An 18,493-nucleotide genomic window follows, 5' to 3' on the forward strand; every position below is an offset into this window, starting at 1 on the left:
TCATCATAAAAAGTCCATAATACAATAACATGACATGATCTAAAATATATAATCTAAGAACTCACGTGCATCTCATCTACAATCCTCTTCACTCCACGTGAAGGTGGCTTAGATGAATCATCCTATTGCACGTGGTCCTGAGATGCACCATCCTATGTGTGTGCAATATTAGTGTCTCCATGCTCCTATGCAGTATCAATGACTCCAACCTCTTGTGCAATATCAGTGACTCCACCCTCCTGTGCAGTATTAGTGTCTCCACCCTCCTATACAAGAAAAGTGGTTGCAGTCAAGTCCTGCAAAAAAAAACATTGTACATCAATTTTGATAATCCCTATAAAAGCCAGGTACACAGTATAAACAAATTAGAAATTATTTTTCTAATCATCATCGCAAATGACAATGTCGATGGTTGCATCTGGCTCAATCCTATAGACATAACAATACTGGTAGTGGTATCGACCTGAACAACATATATAAAGCATGAATCAAACTTAATTGTACATATAGAATACAAGATTATTGTAGAAAAGCATACACATGATGCAGGCAAAGTAACTGATGAGTGAAGGCATACATGTGATGCACCATCAAACAATCTAGAAGCCTACAATTGCAAGAAATAGCGAACATGAATCAAAGGTGTACATAAATTAGTAAGCATATAAACACTTCAAATTAATGGATGGAAAACATACTAGTGATATATGAGCCTCAGCGGCCCACGGGTCACGTGAAGAACTACCCACCTCAGTGCTACACAAAGCACCCTACAAAATTGAAAAAACATATCATACACATCACTACATTAATATTTTTATTGTTTATTTTAAATGTACATATCAATACAATGTATCTAGATGAAAGTGCATACCGTAAATGGGGCACCAACATCTCTAGGCATTAAGGTAACATGATGCCAGTTCCTCAATGATGTGGTATGATCCATCCTCTGTTCAGAAAAAAAAAAAATCATGTTATGCTTCATATGTGTATATATAAGGAATTTAATATTGCACTGTATATTATATAAATAAATTTGTACCTCTATAGGTTGATCATCATCTGCCCACAGGAGATCAACATATGAAGAGACAACATCAGCATGTGCAGCCTCCTCGACATCATCATAACCACCATGGGCAACATTAGCATCATCAAAATCACCATCTCCTCCAAAGGAAACCTCACTCTGTAGACCGGTACATACATCCCCACAACTCATGCAAACATGTACTAAGCAAGGGGTAGCCCTCACCTCCCGCAATTGTTTTACCAAATTGCCCGACAAGGGACTCAATGAACCTAGAGCAGAATCCACTGCTCGATGATGGGCAGGTGCTAGAACAATTGGTGATGGAAAATGAACCAATGGATTATCACGCACACAGTTTCTAACCCTGTCGATCAATTTTTCTCCCGGCCTATCTTGGGGCATGCCTCTCTTGACCCCCTGAAATGATTTAAAATCAAAGTAATTGGGATTTTTGCCCAATTCAAATTCGGCCAATAATTTCTTCAAAAAATACATTGGGACCTCATGATTGGAGTGTGGTGGATGGTCACCGCTCCCAAAAGTGTCTAGCTATGCCTAGGTGCCTATACCATCGAATTGAGATTCGTGGCTTCTTCAGATCTATCTCTTCACCCATCTTAGGGTTCACAAAATATTGTTTCAAATCCACTTTTGTTATTTTTAATTCATTGACTTGTTTGTATGTTAGGCCATCTGCGTAAAATGCACACAATCCCTCCTACCAACTACAATAGCTATCTAGCTCGCTATCTAAATTCTGTACAGATTGTACAATCCCTTGCATACTATCTGCAAGGTGTAACAACTGCGGAGGTGGATGAGACTCACATCTACTAGTATGGATATCTCTAATCAAAGAACCAATATTCATTCTAATTGTCTGCCTCAACTAATCGGGTAGATGTGGAGGTGGAGCTGGAGGTGGTGCAAGACCTAATAGCTCATCTATCTCAAACTCATCCATTCTGTGAAAATAATCTACATATATATACAAACATGAAAATTTACAATTACAAACTATTTAATTTACATTTCACCTTCCAAAAAAACATAATTAAATACAATTTAGCAACTTAAATATAAAAAAGGAAACTCACATAGATCTATAATATTATTAATAGGTGGGTCTATTTTAATAATAAGCATCATTTAAGAAATATTATCCAGTTAAATCAAAGTATAAGAAATATTCTACAAAATAAAACATCATAATGACCATGCAACTCAAACAATACTTTTTAACATCTAAAGGTGCATTAGTATAAGTTCCATCAAAATCATAAAAATAATCATGAGAGAGAGAGAGAATAGATAATGAATAAATGACTCCACTGATTTAGATAATGAAGGTAACTTCCATGGAATTACAATTTAGTACCCTTGCAATATTTAACCATTATCATCAAGTAGGCTACCACTTTATATTTTCAACTTGATAGGATTCGATTCAACTACTCTCTTTTGGTAAAATTAACTAAATTCATTAAATTCATAAGTTATATCTATGAACTTGTCAATACATGTACTAATTTGTTGTGTTCTTTTCTAGAATCATTGGATGATTTAGTGATCGCAACTAGTAGTACTACACTAAGTTGAAGCTTGAATAAATAGTAGGTTCTCTACTCTTGGAGGAGTTAAAACAAAAAAAAACTCTATTTTTTTATATTCAATTTTATATTGGTATTTTCTTGTTCAAAGTCGCAACCCACAAAATGTGATTCCAATATTGATCTATATTTAATTCTTATTTTTATTAAATCTGCCACTAGTGTGATTTATTGTCCTCTGAACTTAAATCAAGCTATATAAATTTACAGCCTCATAACTTTTGATAGAGAGCATATTTTTTCATGCTTCATGTGGCATTGAAAAGGTGGTTCATAAATCTTCATAGACCACACAATTATTTTGTAGAATATTCCCTCGTATTTTATATTTTATTTTTTGTGATTTCACATTCTAGTCATTTACTTGGATATCTTGGCACTTGAAAATGACCGTCTTACATGAGATGAATTTGTTTGAGACATTTTATATGTATTGATTTTATTGATCTTTTAATTTTTTATTTGAGGAGGTATCATAGATTTCTCTATTCATCCTTTTGTGGTAAAATTAGAAAGGGATAACTATGATTCTTTTGTAAAATGACATCTTGATAAGTTTTAGGTGGTTTAATCATTTTCCTTTTATATATGGACTCATACCTAAACTAGAAACACTAGAAATTATATAACCTTGGTGTAACATCATTGACCATGTAGGAGTGATTTGATCTAGTATCAGGATCATGATTCTATGTGTATTGCATTGGATATTGATTTCCCCCACGAACTTTGGAATTGACTTTAGGAGATACATGGAGACCCTCATATCTCTCCATTCCTAAAGGATCCTATTGTAGATTGTTTCATTCCCTTTGTAGATGAAGATCACATATCCTTCGATGGTGATACTTAAGAGGAAATTTATTATATCATAGGTCTTGCATGTTTTGACAATTTAGAGGCTTGTCTCATTCTTCATGTACTCATCCTATCAAGACCTAATATCCATCTTAAATATTTTTTATTATTTTAGATTATTATCACCAATTCCATAAACCCAAATGATTTAGTCTGGCATGGCATTAATCACCTTCTAAACATGACCACTTGGGATTCATATCTTTTGAATATATTATCCTTGTTTGAGGAGTTTAGAATTACATATGTTAAATATTATTTTGAGGATATTGATATCCTCTTTCATGATAGCTATGTCATCATATTATCTTTGGCGCTCATTCTACTTCGATCCTCAAAAGATTCTTTATCATCATTTTGTTCCAACATGTGAATATTTGCGAATTTTTAGAGACACAAGTCTATTTAGATTTGAATTTTGTATTTACCAAAATTATTATAATGACATTTCTAGTCACCAATGTATTTATTTCTTCCTAAAGGAAAATAATTGTTGTTTGAAAGTAATGGATCATGTTTTTTCTTCAATCTTTCATCATTAGCACATGACCTACTTCTTTATGGGGAGTTTTGTATTCTCGTTTTATCTCTCTTATTAGGGGGTATTTACTATAAAAAGGAGGCATTGGTTATTAGAGGAAGATAAAAGGATAAAGAAAAGAGAAAAAAGAAAAGAAAAAGGACACATTATCATGTTTGTAAATATATAGTATGGGTATGTTTAGGATCATGGTGTGCCAAAACAGGCCCTTAAGTGGCAATGAAATTTCAGAAAATTAGAGTTATGCAACTTGACATGAAAATTTGAATAAGTTGTGAACATTATTTTTAAAATATGTAAGAAGAGAATATATAGAAAATTGAATGTAGTTTCTAAGCTACTAGTTGTTTATTGGAAAAAAAAAATCCTATTTGGTTAAAATTTCAATGCGGTGGTACTAAAATTTCAGGAAAAAAAAAAGAAGTACACGTATGTCTGACCACCCTAATCACAATCAAATCATAATATTTTTTTATAATATTATAATGTAAGTATTAGACTCATGTCCGAATGTGATACATATTTTATTTTTATTTTTTATAAAGTAAATAATTATCTATGAATTTTTTACTACAACTTTTCAGAAATTCTGAAACTCCTACGTCTGACCACCTTAACTTGGTCAAAACCTTATGAAATTTAATTTTTTTTAATTTTTTGTGATAGTAGACGAAGCATAGGATGTGATGCATGTTTCAGATTCAAAAGAACGTTATACCGTTTGAAAGTTATGAGTATTTTTCAATCAGTATATCAATCAGGACTATTGTCAGAATTCAATTAGAAAATAAATAATAATTATTTATTAAAGTCGAAATAAGACAAGCCTTATATTGTTGGAAATATGGGAACATCCTTTAAAAACCCTTTTAGTTTTATCAATTTTGGCTCCAAAAAAAGTCGTCAGCCACCAGTGTGAAATCTAGAAAATCAAGGAATACTGAAAAACACATTTTTTTAGTTGACTTTCCAGGCTGGTCACTTCCAAGCCAAATACCAAAGCATTCCCAAGCCAAAATTTGAAATTTGACAGCAAAAATCGGATATCCGATATAATCGAATATCCGATTTTAATCATTAAATTCTCTAACTAGATTTGTTTATTAATATATTAATATATTAATTTATAAATAAATTAGTATATGATATTAGGGAGAGGGAGAGGGAGAGGGGGGAGTGGGGGGAGATAGAGAGAGAGAGAGGGAGGGAAGGGGGAGGGTGGTGCAGGAGCACCCTTCCTAGCTCTTCCTCCTTCTTTGTTTTGTGGGTGGTATGCTTCTTTTGAAGCCATTGTACATGCAAAAAGGGCCATGAGCTCATTTGTTCTTCACTAGGTCCTAGTTTTAGGTCCTTAGTGTTTTTGTTGTGATTTCTTGTGCACGAGAGGTTGAGTGTGCCTTAGATGTGTGTTAGGCCTTATTGGCATGTTGATATCCTTAGGATAGCCCAAAATAGGCCTAGAAGTCATGAAAAGCAACAATGGCAAAGTTGCTCAAAAGATGCAAAAGTTGCATGACAACTTTTAAAAGTTGTCAAGCAACTTTTCCACCCAATAGGTAAAAGACCCTTATTGAGTGTGGAGAGCCCTAATTTTGGCACACCGATCGAGGCAAAGGTAGTATAAGTATTTCCAAACCCTAAGTTAATGGGTTGGATGTCAAACATTGTACGGCCAAGTAAGAAAGGCTTGACTGTGACTGTTTGTTGGTTACCAGTTAGTTTGAATGAAGCTATCGAGAAAGTTAATGGATTGATTTGTGTGTAAAACTATGTGGAGTATCTTATATGGTGTAAATACTTTTATTCTAAGCAATTAGATTAGGATTTTATTTGTCGATTGAGTGTGTTTGTAAATAGCTTGTAAATTGCATTGTCACTATCCAATTTTGGACTTGTTTGTGCAAATGGATGCATAACTCCATTCCCCATTGTGGAACCACCATGAAACCATGGGGAATGAGAGTGAAGAATTTTTATTATAGTCCAATGCAAGCAGGGCCCTTGAAAATGTAGGGAGGCCATCAAAAGACCCAATCCTAGGTGAGACTGAACAGTGTCCGGTTAGGAAAGGTCAAGTTGTAGAGGTCTTGGAGAGCAAGGTTGGTCAAAGGAGAGTGCAACCTTTAAAGGAGGTGTGGAGGAGTGTGTGAATCACCATTGGAGTGAAGGAGGACCCTCCACCAATCCAAAAAAGGTGGCTAAAACTCAAAAGACTCACTGTGACCCTGGCAGACCTTCAAAACCCTCACAAAAACCCTTAAAAACCCCAAAATTCGCCCTAGGCACTGTACGACCACTTGGAGGCCCAAAACTAAAGAAATCCTTGAGCCCTTGCCAAATGAATGGCATTCCATTTTGAGAGATTGGGTAGTTTGTGCGTCATTTGTGAGAGGAAGCCCTAAAGGACCGGGCAGGAGGCCTAATTGGTCCTAATCCTTGTAGCCCTATTTTATAGGCAAAACACAAAATAGTGAAATCGGTAAGGGGTTGAAGGCTTGAAACCTCTTGGGGGCACATGAATGGGTGGAAAGACCATGAATTAGACCTGATATAATCTTGCTAAGACCTTGGAAGGTGTAGAACAAGCCTAGCCCTTATTAGCCATAGTAAGGGGTTTTGAGTCTCATGAGTAGGTGAGACCTTAGGAGTAGCATTGCAACTCATTGGTGGGTGGACTAGGCAAGGTCAAGGGATTCCTCAAGAAAGGGAAGTCCTAGAGACCCTAGGGTGTGGAGGAAACACTAGGTGATCCAAGGAAAGGATCCAAGAGCATAGACTAGGCTCGTCTATCCTATGCACCATCCCATCAGATTGGTATCAAAGCAAGTTAAAGATTTTTTAGACTGTGTATGTCTCTATATACTGGTGAATCAGTAGGGGAGAGTAGAATGGTCACTAATGCAGAGCTAGCTAGAGAGGTAGAAGAATAGACTCCTTGAAGAAGCTATGAGTGAGATAAGGGATAAACTGCAGGAAGTGGTGGATCAGAGGACACAAGGATCTTGGAGTGAAGACACCAAGGATAAAGGCAAGAGAACCATTGACATAGATGACATTATACCTGAACCAGATCCCTTGTTTAATGAAGAACCATTTATGAAGGCTATTAAGGCTTTGAACACCAAAGCTTTTGATGGATTGCCACTTTTCAGTGGAAGGATGGACATTGACACTGTCATGGAATGGATTGAAGGCATGGAAAACCACTTTGAGTGTGAGGGAGTGATAGAGGCTCAAAAGGTTAAGGTTGCCAAATCCAGATCAAGGGGAGCAACTTTGACATGGTGGAAGTACCTGCAAGAAGAGAGAGTTAGCATGGGGAAGCTACCTATTGCCAATTGGAAGGCCATGGTGAGAAAGATCAAAGAGAACTACTTACCAGAGGATTATGAAGTCCAAATTCATAAGAAGAGATAGGGTTTGAAGAAAAAATACCTTGATGTGACCTCCTACACCGAAGAATTTCAAAAACTTTGTCTTAGATCCAAAGTCCAAGAAGATGAATCTATTAAGGTGGCTAGGTATCTAAGCAGCCTAAAGTGGAACATTCAAGAGGAGATAAGCCTATGGACTCCTACTACTATTCAAAAATGTCACCAGCTTGCTATCAAGGTGGAAGAGAGGAACAAAAGGAAAGGAGACTCCAATAACAGGGGTAGAGGCAGAGATAGAGACCAAATGAACCACCGAGGTGGTTACCAAAGCAAGTCAAATGAGCAGAGGAACCAAGGAGAAGCCAAGTTGACTGAACATGGTAATGAAACCAATCTTAGAGGAGGCCAGTCTAGAGGAAGAGGTGCACAAGGTGGTTCAAGTAGGGGTAGAGGTACCGGTAGAGGTAACTCCTACTTTTCAACTATGAAGTGTTACAATTGTGGACAATTGGGACACCCGACATATAGATGCCCTGACAAGCCTACCTCATCAAATAGTGGAAAGAGGGTTGCCTATGCTCATGAAGACTCTTCAAGAAGCAAGACACTGAATGTGGACCAGATTGAATCAGAGATTGGAGAAAATCTGATGTTCAATAGGATTTTGATCAGACAGTCGGTTAAGGAGGAACCCAAACATAGGAGAGCATTGTTTAGGGTGAGATGCAAAGTTCTTGGTAAACTGTTCTAGGTGATAGTTGATACAGGTTCAACTGACAACATCATCTCAGAAGAGGCAGTTAGGAAGTTGAAACTCACAAGAATACCCCACACTAGTCCTTACAAGGTGACTTGGTTGAACAAAGGACAGAGTGTGCTAGTCAATGAACAGACTTGGGTAGAGTTTTCTATTGGAGGATATAAGGATAAGATCCTTTGTGATGTGTTGCCTATGGATGATTGTCATATGCTGCTAGGAAGACCCTGGCAATTTGATAGAAAGGTGATCTATGATGGAGAGGAGAACTCCATATCATTCAAGAAGGATAGCAAGACCTTCAAGATTCAGCCTTTGACAGAGGATGAAGAGGGAACTTCAAGAACACCTAGTGTCTATTGGCTACTGGTAAAGAGATCTTAAGCTTGCTACATGAGGAGGAGATAGTGAAGTGTGCCATCTTTGTGAAACCAAAGGAGGAAGAAGACAAGTTGCAGGCATGAGTACCCAAGGAGGTGAAGCAAATGTTGCAAGAGTATAAGGACATAGTGAGTGATGGAGCACCTGCAACACTCCCACCTAGAAGGTCTATAAGCCATCAAATAGACTTTTTTCCCTGAGCATCCCTACCTAACAAAGTTGCATACAAGCTTACACCTTATCAAAACAAGGAGGTAGCAAGGCAAGTGTAGGAGTTGTTGGAACAAGGACTGATTAAGAAGAGCATCAGCCCATGTGCAGTCCCGGTAGTGCTAGCATCAAAGAAGGGAGGTAAGTGGAGGCTTTGCACTGACTCAAGGGCAATAAATAGGATCACCATAAGGTATAGGTTTCTTATTCCTAGAATAGAGGATTAGATGGACTGTCTAGGAGGTGCTATGTATTTCACCAAATTGGACCTTAAAATTGGTTATCACCAGATTAGAATCAAGGAGGGTGATGAGTGGAAGACTACTTTCAAGACCACAAAGGGATTTTATGAATGGCTTGTGATGCCATTTGGACTCACCAATGCCCCAAGAACCTTCATGAGGTTGATGAATGAGGTGTTAAAAGACTTCATAGGCAGGTTTGTGGTGGTGTACCTAGATGACATACTCATCTATAATAGAACCAAGGAGGAGCACCTTGAGCATTTGAGGTTAGTTTTAGAGAGGTTGCATGAGGAGAAGTTATCCATCAACCTAGAGAAGTGTGACTTCTTGAAGAAAGAATTGGTATACTTAGGATTTGTGGTGTCTAATGGAACCTTGAAGATGGATCCAAGCAAAGTGGAGGCAATCTTGAATTGGCCTGCACCTAGGACAGGGACTGAAGTTAGGAGTTTCCATGGATTAGCTCAATTCTACAGGAAGTTTGTGAGGAACTTCAGTGGCATATGTGCACCAGTCCTTGACACCATTAAGAGAGGCCTTAAAACTAAGTTTAAATGGACTAAGCAGGCTGACAAAGCATTTCAATTGTTGAAGCAAGAAGTAGCCACAAAACCTATCCTTCTCCTACCTACCTTTGATAAGCTATTCACATTGGAGTGTGATGCAAGTGGAATTGTAGTAGGTGGTGTACTGAGTCAACAGGGATGACCTGTGGCATTTTTTCAGTGAGAAGCTTAATGAAGCAAAGAAGAAGTACTTAGTCTATGGCCTATAGTTGTATGCATTAGTGCATGCTCTAAAGAAATGGAGACATTACCTACTTCCAAAGGAGTTTGTGGTGTTCACAGACAACCAGGCATTGAGTTACATTAACACTCAAGAGAAGCTTAGCAATAGGGATTTGAAATGGATGGAATACCTCCAATCCTTCACCTTCACCATCAAGCATAAGAAGGGGAAACTTAACAAGGTAGCATATGCATTGAGCAGGAAGTTGCTAATAGTTCAAGAACTATAGTTGTAGAGCATAGGAATAGAAGGTTTCAAGGACCTCTATGAAGAAGATGAAGACTTATCATCATCTTACAAGGTTTGCAAGGAGTTTGAGAACCATTTTCATGGTGAGTATGCATATTACACTCTCCAAAATGGTCTCTTGTTCAAGGGTAATTAGTTGTGTACCAAGAGGATCCATGAGGGAGAACCTCATCCAAGAGAAACACAATGGTAGTTTAAGTGGACACTTTGGAATCAACAAAACCTTGGATTTAGTACAGAGGTACTACTACTGGCCAAAGTTGCCAAGGGAAGTGAAAAGATATGTAGAACAATGTGGTGTAATCCAAAGAGCAAAAGGAGGGTCCAACAATGCTGGTCTCTATCAACCATTGCCAGTCCCTAATAGACCTTGGGAATGTATAAGCATGGACTTTGTAGTAGGACTCCCCAAGATAAAGATAGGTATGGACAACATCTATGTGGTAGTAGATAGATTTTCCAACATGAGCCATTTCATTCCATGCAAAACTACACATGATGCTAGCTATGTTGCACATCTTTTCTTTAAGGAGATTGTTAGGATTCATGGACTCCCTTTAAAAATTATTTCAAATAGGGACAACAAGTTCATGGGCCATTTTTGGCAAACAATGTGGAGGAGGCTTGGAACTAATCTCTCATTTAGCTCAGCTTACCATCCACAAACAGATGGTCAAACTGAAGTCATCAATAGGGTGTTAGGCAATTTGTTGAGGTGTTTAACTAAGGAGTATGGGCAAACATGGGATCTAATCATTCCACAAGAAGAGTATGCATATAATGATAGTGTGATTAGGACCACAGGTAGAAGCCCTTTTGAGGTTGTCTATGGTAGACATCTGAGGGGAGTATGTGAGTTGAGGGACCTTGGTACCTTGGAAATGAAGATTGGGCAAGTAGAGGACTTCACTCAAACTATCAAGGAAGTCGAAGAGCAAGTCAAGAAAGCCATCCTTGAATCCACTCAAAAACTAAAGGCCAAAATGGATGAGAAAAGGAGAGAGGTTCAGTTCAAGGTGGGTGACTTTGTGATGGTCCATTTGAGAAAAGATAGGATGCAAAGTGGTAAGCCTACCAAAGTGAAAATGAAGAGGGTAGGACCTTGTAGAATTCTGGCAAAATATGGTGAGAATTCCTATAAGGTTGATCTTCCTTTAGACTTAGCCATTTCACCAGTCTTCAATGTTGCTGATTTGATCATGTACAAGGGTGAGATAGCATGGCAAATTGAGGACCAAGCCAAGGTACTACAAGACTTGGATGTGAATGCCTTACCTCAAGTGAAGCAGCCTATAGCAGAGGATATTTTGGAGTCAAGAGTGAAGAATTCTACCAAACACAAGGTCTACATGGAGCACTTAGTGAAATGGGCAGGTCAACCAGTATCTAAAGCTACTTGGGTGGAGGAGAGCAAGTTCAAGAAGCTTGGCATAGAGCCGACTCTCATCTCTTCTCCTAATTCTTAGTTGTGTGCAAAAGGGGAGTATGGTGCAGGAGAAACCTTCCTAGCTCTTCCTTCTTCTTTGTTTTATGGGTGTTATGCTTCTTTTGAAGCCATTGTACATGTAATAAGGGCCATGACCTCATTTGTTCTTCACTAGGTCCTAGTTTTAGGTCCTTAGTGTTTTTATTGTGATCTCTTGTACATGAGAGGTTGAGTGTGCCTTAGATGTGTGTTAGGGCTTATTGGCATGTTGATGTCCTTAGGATAGCCCAAAATAGGCCTAGGAGTCACGAAAAGTAACAATGGCAAAGTTGCTCAAAAGATGCAAAAGTTGCATGACAACTTTTAAAAGTTGTCAAGCAACTTTTCCACCCAATAGGTAAAAGACCCTTATTGAGCATGGAGAGCCCTAATTTTGGCACACTGACTGAGGCAATAGTACTATAAGTATTTCCAAACCCTAAGTTAATGGGCTGGATGTCAGACATTGTACGACCAAGTAAGAAAGGCTTGATTATGACTGTTTGTTGGTTACCAGTCAGTTTGAATGAAGCTACCGAGCAAGTTAATGGATTTATTTGCATGTAAAACAATGTGGAGTATCTTCTATGGTGTAAATACTTACATTTTGAGAAATTAGATTAGGTTTTTATTTGCTAGTTGAGTCTGTTTGTAAATAGCTTGTAAATTGCGTTGTCACTATCTAGTTTTGGACTGGTTTGTGTAAATGGAAGCATAACTCCATTCCCCATTGTGGAACCACCATGAAACCATGGGGAATGAGAGTGTAGACTTTGTATTATAGTTCAATGCAAGAAGGGCCATTGAAAATGCAAGGAGGCCATCAAAAGACCCAATCCTAGGCGAGATAGAACATTGCCCGATTAGGAAAGGTCAAGTTGTAGAGGTCTTGGAGAGCAAGGTTCCTCAAAGGAGAGTGCACCCTTTGGAGGAGGTGTGGAGGAGTGTGTGAAGCACCATTGGGATGAAGGAGGAGACTCCACCAATCCAAAAAAGTTGGCTAAAACTCAAAACACTCACTGTGACCCTGGTAGACCTTCAAAACCCTCACAAAAACCCTTAAAAACCCCAAAATTCACCCTAGGCACTGTACGACCACTTGGAGGCCCAAAACTAAAGAAATCCTTGAGCCCTTTCCAAATGAATGGCAATCCATTTTGGTAATTGGGTAGTTTGTGCATTTTTTGTGAGAGGAAGCCCTAAAGGACTGGGTATGAGGCCTAATTGGTCCTAATCCTTGTAGCCCTATTTTGTATGCAAAACACAAAATAGTGAAATCGGTAAGGGGTTGAAGGCTTGAAACCTCTTGGGGGCACATGAATGGGTGGAAAGACAATGAATTAGACTTGATATATCCTTGCTAAGACCTTGGAAGGTGTAGAACAAGCCTAGCCCTTATTAGCCATAGTAAGGGGTTTTGAGTCTCATGAGTAGGTGAGACCTTAGGAGCAGCATTGCAACTCATTGGTGGGTGGATTGGGCAAGGTCAGTGGATTCCTCAAGCAAGGGAAGTCCTAGAGACCCTAGGGTGTGGAGGAAACACTAGGTGACCCAAGGAAAGGGGAGAGGGATAGAGAGAGATTAGGGGAGAGAGACAGAGAGGGGGGAGAGACAGAGAGAAAGAGAGAGAGAGAGAGAGAGAGGGGAGGGAAGGTAGAGAGAGATAAAGAGATTAGCAGAGAGAGAGAGAGAGAGATTAGGGGAGAAGGATAGAGAGAGATTAGCAGAGAGATTAGGGGAGAGAGAGAGATATAGATAGAGAGATAGGGGGAGATAGATGGGGAGGGGGAAGGGAGAGAGAAAGAGATAGAGAGAGATTAGGGGAGAGTGAGATAGATGGAGAGATTAGGGGAGAGATAGATAGATGGAGAGATTAGGGGAGAGCGATAGAGAGAGATTATGTGAGAGAGAGAGAGAGAAGGAGAGGGAGAGAGAGATTAGGGGAGAGAGAGAGAGAGAGAGAGAGATTAGGGGAGACGGGGAGAGAGAGAGATTAAGACACCATAAGACCCAAAGTGATCCAATATGGTGTCATAACGGGTTGTATAGCATCCTAAGGGGTCACAAGGGTTCATGGGACACCATATGACCCCTACGGACAACATACTACCCCTTATGACACCATATGGTGTCATTAGGGGTCATATGGTGTCGAAAGGCGTCATATGGTGTCCTAGGACACCATATGACCCCTTAAGACACCAAATTGTGTGTTATGGGTCATATGCTGTCCTAAGGGGTCGTAAGACACCATATGACCCAAAGCGACCCAATATGGTGTCATTAGAGGTTTAATGGTGTCCTAAGGGGTCATATGATGTCTTAAATGGGTCATATGACCCCTGAGGACACAATATGACCCATAACGACTAAATATGGTGTCTTAAGGGGTCATATGGTGTCTTAAGGGGTCATATGGTGTCCTAAGGGGTTGTAGGACACCATATGACCCAAAGAGACCCAATATGGTGTCATAATGGGTCGTATGGTGTCCCAAGACACCATATGACCCCTATGGACACCATAGGATCCTTAAGACATGAAAGCATGTCGTTAGGGGTCATATGGTGTCCCATGAACCCTTATGACCTCTTAGGACAGCATATGACCCCTAATGACACCATATTGGGTCTCTTTGGGTCATATTGTGTCCTAAGAGGTCATATTGTGTCCTACAACCCCTTAGGACACCATATAACCCCTAACAACATGATTTGGTTTCTTAAGGGGTCCTATGGTGTCATTAGGGGTCATATGGTGTGCATAGGGGTCATATGGTGTCTTGGGACACCATATGACCCCTAATGACACCATATTGGTTAGCTTTGGGTCATATTGTGTCCTAAGGGGTCGTAAGACACAATATGACCCCTTAGGACACAATATGACCCAAAGTGACCCAATATGGTGTCATTAGGGGTCATATGGTGTCCTAAGAGGTCATAAGGCTTCATGGGACACCATATGACCCCTAATGACACAATTTGGTGTCTTAAGGGGTCCTATGGTGTCCCAAGACACCATATGACCCTTATGGACACCATATGACCCCTAACGACACCATAGGACCCCTTAAGACACCAAATCATGTCGTTAGGGGTCATATGGTGTCCTAAGGGGTCGTAGGACATAATATGACCCCTTAGGACACAATATGACCCAAAGCAACCCAATATAGTGTCATTAGGGGTCATATGGTGTCCCAAGACATCATATGACCCCTATGGACACCATATGACCTCTAACAACACCATAGGACCCCTTAAGATACCAAAGTGTGTTGTTAGGGGTCATATGGTGTCCTAAGGGGTCATATGGTGTCCCATGAACCCTTATGACCTCTTAGGACACCATATGACCCCTAATGACACCATATTGGGTTGATTTGGGTCATATTATGTCCAAGGGGTCATATTGTGTCCTACGACCCCTTAGGACACCATATGACCCCTAACAATATGATTTGGTGTCTTAAGGGGTCCTATGATGTCGTTAGGGATCATATTGTGTCCATAAGGGTTCATGGGACACCATATAACCTCTTAGGACACCATATGACCTCTAATGACACAATTTGGTGTCTTAAGGGGTCCTATGGTGTCCCAAGACACCATATGACCCCTATGGACACCATATGACCCCTAATGACACCATAGGACCCCTTAAGACACCAAATCATGTGATTAGGGGTCATATGGTGTCCTAAGGGGTCGTAGGACACAATATGACCCCTTAGGACACAATATGACCCAAAGCGAGCCAATATGGTGTCACTAGGGGTCATATGGTGTCCTAAGAGGTCATAAGGGTAGGGAAACTTGAAAACTTGAGATAGGATTTTGTAGGGACCCCTCTTGTGGTCCCATAGGTTCAAACAAATCGTTCACAGGTGCCATGGATTCCGAGTTAGGGCCCATCAAAGTTTGACAATTTTGAGCACTTAGGGTGCTCAAGGGATGATGTCGGTAGGGTATGACCCCGAGTGTTTGATCGAGTGGGCGGGAAAAATAGGAGCATGCGTAGGGTAATAATGCCTAACTGGACATGTCAGAGCCGACGGTTCGTCATCATGACGAGCAGAACAAGAAATCGGCCACGTGAAAACATTCGATTGAGTGAGACTGACGGTTTTTTTGCCAACAGAAAAATTGCTGCCCTAATAAAACCTTAGGGAAACTTGAAAAACCAAGATAGGATTTTGTAGGTACCCCTCTTGTGGCCCCATAGGTTCAAATGGATTGTTCACAGGTGCCATGGATTCTGAGTTAGGTCCTATCAAAGTTTGACAATTTTGAGCACTTAGGGTGCTCAAGGGATGACGCTGGTAGGTTAAGACCCTGAGCATTTGATCGAGTGGGGGGAAAAAATAGGAGCATGCATAGGGTATAAATGGCTAATTGGACATGTCAGATCCGACGGTTCATCATCGCAACAAGAAGAATGAGAAATTGGCCACACAAAAACATTCAATTGAGTGAGACTGACGATTTTTTTGCCAACCAAAAATTGCTGCCCTAATAAAACCCCGAGCGTTCGACCAAGGTGGGGGGAAAAATAGGACCATGCATAGGGTAATAATGAATTGTATCAAGTATTGTTCATTAAATGAATTGTATTGTATTGTTCATTAAATGAATTGTATTGTATTGTTCATTAAATAGCCATTATTAACCATTGTTAATTATTGGAATGAAGATTAAAGATTTCCATGATAACACCATGCAAAGATGAGAAACAATTTATATGATCGAATATCAACTTTTGTATATATAAAAATGTCAAATGATTACAAATATATGTCCTTACACAAATATGGCATAAACGCCAATTGAAACAAAATTTATATCTAAATACATGAATGTATGTTCATATACAAAATATACATGCCAACTAGACATGTAAGCATCCCAAAACTATCTATAACATCCTAAGCTACTGATGGATCATCAAAATCAATCCTCTTCACTGCACTACTCGGCTTTGAAGGATCCTACACAAGAAAAACAAACCACGATTAATATTAGTTATATTATGTAATTCACATTTGAAAAGTTAACAAATAAAAAAAACTATAATTGAACTATTCATGTTTACCTCATCTCCACGTTTTCTCTTCAGCTTTGTAGGACTCTTGATGTATGTCTTCGGTAGAGGAGGTATGTTTTGAATATTTTGATACACAACCTACATATGTTCAGAAACATGACATTGATACAAGTTAGCATATAATTATCAATGATAATAACAAATTATATCTACTAATCAAAAACTAAAATAAACACACTCTACTCAAGGCATCTCTTCTTCTTCTTCTTCAAGTATACTGGGTGTAGTCATCAAGGATGTGAAGCCAAGAATTCTCTGTATATATACACAAAAATTATATGAAACTATCAATCTATGTCTAGACATGTACATAATCACTATAAGTTATTTAAACTATTCATTCAATCATATTTGCATTCAATTACCTTTCCCTTGTCTCCAACTGCACTACTAGATCCTAAATCACACTGCCCCGCACTCGTGCTGCTTGTGCCCTACAAGAGTAAAATAAGATATACATGCAAGCTACTACATAATCTAATTAATACCAATATAAATGATGAGAATGTATGTACAATAAAATACAAACGACTAGGTGCAATAATATATATACCATCAAGCTATAAAGGCCAAATGAAATGGCCGACAACGTGCCCTCTTGAATCTGTCTCAACTTATCCTCGGTCATCAACTGTTAAATAGACCATGTAAATAAAAATTAGTACTTAATATTATCTAATTTATAAATATTTTATTAAAAAATAACATGAACTGTGAAAATACAAATCTTACCACTACATCCTCAATGTATGATGAGGGTGCCTCCTCACCTCTAGCATGTGAGGACTCCCCAGTGTATTCTCGAATCTGTGTAATAATATCTGGTACATCATGCATCTCATGCACCTCATAATCTGCACTGTCCACAGGAGGATCAACGGGTTGTCCATTTGGACCCAAGCATACGTGCCCACACATGACACAACTATGGGGCACACATATGTGTGGAGCCAAGGATGATGTGTCAACGCCATTGGATGCCCTGCTACCATCAAGAGTAGGCTGAGCTACTGACGCAACGTGAGAAACCAAAAGGCTACTCAAAGAGTGAATAACCAATATGGTCCATGAAGCTGCCTCACAAATGATATCAGGATGCTAAACAGTAGGTGGGGGATCAATAGGAGGAGGGGGGACATATGGACCTTGGACTACTCTGACTGCTCCAAGTCTATTTTGGGGCATACCTAAACCTACACCCTGGAAAGGTTGGATGTCAAAGTACTTCACATGTTTGTGTAAAACAAATTCAACATATAATTTTTTTATGAAATAGAAGGGGATAACAAGATTGTTGCTAGGTGGTTTGTCAAAAACCATCCACCAACAATCCCAAAAGTTTTTCACAATCTCATCATTTGTTCACCATTTAATAGAAAGTTTTGATTTTTTGGTATCTATGGGTTGACTAGTATGGGGATTGACAAACAATGAGGCGATTTTGGCTTTCGATATCTCAAGATCCTTGATATCCTTATATGACAAGCCATCTGCATATTTTTCCCTCATAGAATCTCACCACAAAAGGGCGGCATTGTGCTCCTTAGTCATGATTTCCATACTTTTTATGATCGACGTGAGAGGATCAAACATTGGGTTTACACGAGGGATCCTATGATATACTTCTGCAATCCCCCTCAATTCATTCAAATTTTGTGCAATCAAATCCTGAATTGAGGGGGGTTTGGCAAATGAGGATTTGGTTGTTGCAGTTGTGGTTGGTTAGTGTTTTCATTGTTATCCCCCATTTTTAACCTAATTGAATGTAAACAATTAAATTTAGTTAACAAATTTAAACAATTAGGTATTTGATTTAAAAAAACCTAGTTTCATGAAAAAAAACATATTTTCAATGAAAAATCAAATAAACAT

This window comes from Cryptomeria japonica, chromosome 11 (genome assembly GCF_030272615.1).
Source record: "Cryptomeria japonica chromosome 11, Sugi_1.0, whole genome shotgun sequence".
NCBI lineage: Eukaryota > Viridiplantae > Streptophyta > Pinopsida > Cupressales > Cupressaceae > Cryptomeria > Cryptomeria japonica.